A 3,832-nucleotide genomic window follows, 5' to 3' on the forward strand; every position below is an offset into this window, starting at 1 on the left:
GAATGAAAGGGATCAATATATGTTAGAAAAACTGGACCAAAAAGTAAACCCCCAAATTAGGACAGGCATGCACGTGTCAATATACTGTATATATTCATAAATAAGTCTAGGAATTTTAGTTAAAAAATGACACGTTCCCCCCCCCCCCCAAAACCAGAGTCAACTTATCCATGGGTCAATGTAAGTACAGTATGTACTTTAACTCTTATTAAAAGAAAAAAGGAACCATCCCCTGATGAAAGGCAAGAGTGTAATCTGACCTGGAAGCACTGACCCCCCCCCCTCTATTCTCTTATCCATCCATCTTTAGGGTGAACCATGCCTGCTAGAATTCTATAAGTTCTTTGGCTTTATTTTCCGTTGCTTCATTCTTTAGATCCTTTGTTACCTGACCCTAACTTTACCCTTGATTTTTCCATGGGCCATCTCAAAATCTATAAACATGAAGTTGACTTACAGTATATGGCAAAGGTGTGCAAGGAAACATGTAACTGTTATCTATGGTTCCATATTGGAGGATCAAATGTAGGGTGGGGGGAGGCAGGAGAAGATGATATAAAATGTCTACATACATAGGTATGGTGAAAGCTAGTTCCTAAAATCTCCTAATTCCAAAGCACGTATTTCCAAATCCCTTCTTTATCTTAAAACAGACAGCTCTGTTATCCCATAGGTGTCCAGTAGATGATGCAACAGAACTGTTTGATCTTAAAACACAGCATTAGTTTTCCTATGTGTCATGCATAAAGATTTCTTTGTGCATGAAGCAAAGATATTTCACCTGCAGCAAGGTTGCTTGTATTATTGGATACTAAAACCATATGCTAGCCAGTACATGATAAGAAAAATTACCAAAATCTAATTACAGTATTCTACTTTGTGTGCTCTATGGAAAAACATAATAATCAACTTGTACCCTGCAATCCTAATCCAATACAGAAAGAGCAAAAATAGGAGAGTCCAGTGAAATCACAAGCAAAAAAAGGAGACACATTTCAAGATGGTGAAAAGATGGTCTTTTATTAGTCACATTTGGCCTGTGGAGAATTTTTCTCTTGTCTAAATGGCCACATAAAATGTACAAATGGTGTTGAAAAACCACTGGTTCAGCAATTAGGGGAGGACATAATCTTAATGTCAAAGGTAGCCTCTACCTGACAGAAATGAAATCTGTTTCTTCTTTCTGCCTTTTACGTTGCCATTCTTCATTGCTCAAAGCCATTTCTCCCCTGCCCAGCTGGGGCAGGGAGGTGGAACCACTTAATTCATAGGAAACAAGGAAGAGATTTTGTTTCTATTCTTGGCACAGATTTTCATTTGTAAAAGCCATTTCCCTATATTTTATAGTTGGGCTATGTAGTGCCTGTTGCACATCATCTTTACCCCCCCATTCCCCCAGGAATCCTGTAACTTCTGATTGCTGTGATCCAATCAGTATAACAAAATGGTGACTGGAGGAACCCATGTTGATGGAACATTGAATCCATTTGATATTTGTTCTATCTTTAAAGGAGTTATCTGAAGACTGGGTTAAAAGCTGGATTCACCACTCCAATGATATGGGAGTAACATCCAAACAGGTATTACTTTGTCTTCGTGTCCTCTGGTGTGTCTTAATGCGTTGTATGTGAATACATAACTCTGTGTGGAGGAAATGAGGAGGATCCATATATACAAACCCTCCTTAAGGTGTGTGGCCATGGAGTGCAGGGGTATGTCACGTCCCCAGTCCCAGAAGTCCTTTTCACTCCTGAGAAATCTTGCCCATTAGCTTGCCCCAGGGTAACTAGACATCCTCCTTTTCCAGAACATGCCCTACATTTCAACCTCCTGTCCAGGAGTAATTCCAAAATGTCCTCCATTTTGAGCATTATTATTATTATTTTATTTATTTACTTCCTACCTTCCTCCTGGTACAGGGACTCAAGGCAGCTAAGACAATTTAAAACAGTCCAAGCTCAAACAATACACAGCATTAAAATACAAAGTTTTACAAAAAACAATTTCAAAAGTTAAAGCCATTCAAACTTAAAATTTACAAACTATAAAACTTGAAGCATGACTAAGAAGCCCTCTGAGTAACACCATGTTTGCTGTTCCCCTTCAAGAAATTTGTCTACTTGGCAGCCTGCCCTCATGGCAAATATTGCCCCAGAGCTCAGGGCACATTTGTTTCTCAGAGGGGAAAGGGATAGCAAACATTAGGCAGTGGGCGGCTTGAGGGTACAATACAAATGTTGAAGGGTTTTCCCCCTTAATTTCAGCACAATGGACAAATGAAAGGAGTAAACTTGCCAAGAAAATGTTATGATAGGCTCATCTTATGGCCTCCATAAGTTGGAAATGACTTGAAAGCACGCAACAACAGTTGAAATGTAGAGTCGGTCAAGTTTTTGTTGCTAATAAAGTATAATTTTTAAGTCTTTCTTCTCATTCAGAGTTCTAGAAGTATAGTCAGCCTTCTGTATCCACAGATTTTTTTTATCCACATACGCAGCTTGAAAATATTTCAAAACATAAATTACAAACAGCAAACCTTGATTTTGCCATTTCATATAAGGGACACTGTTTTACTATACCATTGTATTTAATGGGACTGGAGCATCCACAGATTCTGTTATCCACGGGAGATCCTGGAACCAAACCCCAGTGGATACCAATGGTATATTGCAAGCCAATGAGGCTTTTTAATGCAGATAAGTTCATACTCAAAATATGGTTGAGTATACGGTATGTAATATACTTGTAAATAAACCTTATGCAATTATATATATTTTTATTAGTGTTTTTAGCTTTTATTTTGTAATGGCCTACATGTTGCAATGCCTTGTCCTCCTTTGCGGTTATGACATCTGGTCACCCTGGCTTGCCCTGTTTTTATCTTGAGCTATTGATGCATAGATACAAGGTCCACTGGCTTTGTCGGGTACTGCTGTTTGTTTGGTCTTGAAGGAGCAGCTGCTCAATTCAGCATAGGTGATTTCATCAACTTCTACTCCTCCTCCTGCATTAAGTTCTATGGGCTACAGGGGAAAGGAGAGAAAAAGGAGGAAGAGAGAGAGATTGAGGTTGCAGTTGCAGTTCTAGGTACGCTCAGCACTGAGCCTGTTGAGCGTTGTGAAACATCAGAAAACAAACGCACAGGCTTGTGTTGTAAGAATGCCACCCTGCAACCATTCCTTCTGGGCAGCCATGACACCTGCCAAAGATGTTTTGGGGGTTAATAAATTATGAATGGCTGCTTCAAAAAAGGATGGGCAAGGCTTCCCAGCATCCATCACAAGGGTAGCCCTCTAGCCACAGAACCCAGGCAAGCTCATATGATCAGACAATGTCTGTCAAATAGCTTGCACCTAGCCCTGGACCTTTCCCTATGTCCATCAAAGGTTGATGCCCTGATGTGATTTCTAGAGAGAAAGGTCAGGATTTGGCGGGAAGTTCACAGTCATGAGAAGAGCGTTTGCTCATAGGAAAATGTCTTACCAGATTGGTTGGTTGATTTCTTGCATTGGAATTAATGCCTGTAGATCAGAGGTACAGTTTTAGATTTTCAAACTGGAACCAGATTGCTTAAACCCCAAGTATTCTCTCTCCTAAGATCCTTTTGTTTGTGAGGGATGTCCTTTCCTTCCCATTTCTTGGACTGTATCTAGTCTGCCATTGTATAGAAATTCTAAGGCTATTTATCATAGGGTTCTTTTGGTAGAATTTTGTTCAGAAAGGTTTTGCCCTTGCTTTCCTCTGAAATGGAGAGAATGTGAGTTGCCCAAAGTCACCTAGTAAATTTCCATGGCCAAGCAGGGATTTCAACCCTGCTCTCCCAGGGGTCTTA

Source organism: Sceloporus occidentalis, unplaced genomic scaffold (genome assembly GCF_023333645.1).
Source record: "Sceloporus occidentalis isolate IW3139 unplaced genomic scaffold, rSceOcc1.0.p SCAF_14, whole genome shotgun sequence".
NCBI classification, from domain to species: Eukaryota; Metazoa; Chordata; class Lepidosauria; order Squamata; family Phrynosomatidae; genus Sceloporus; species Sceloporus occidentalis.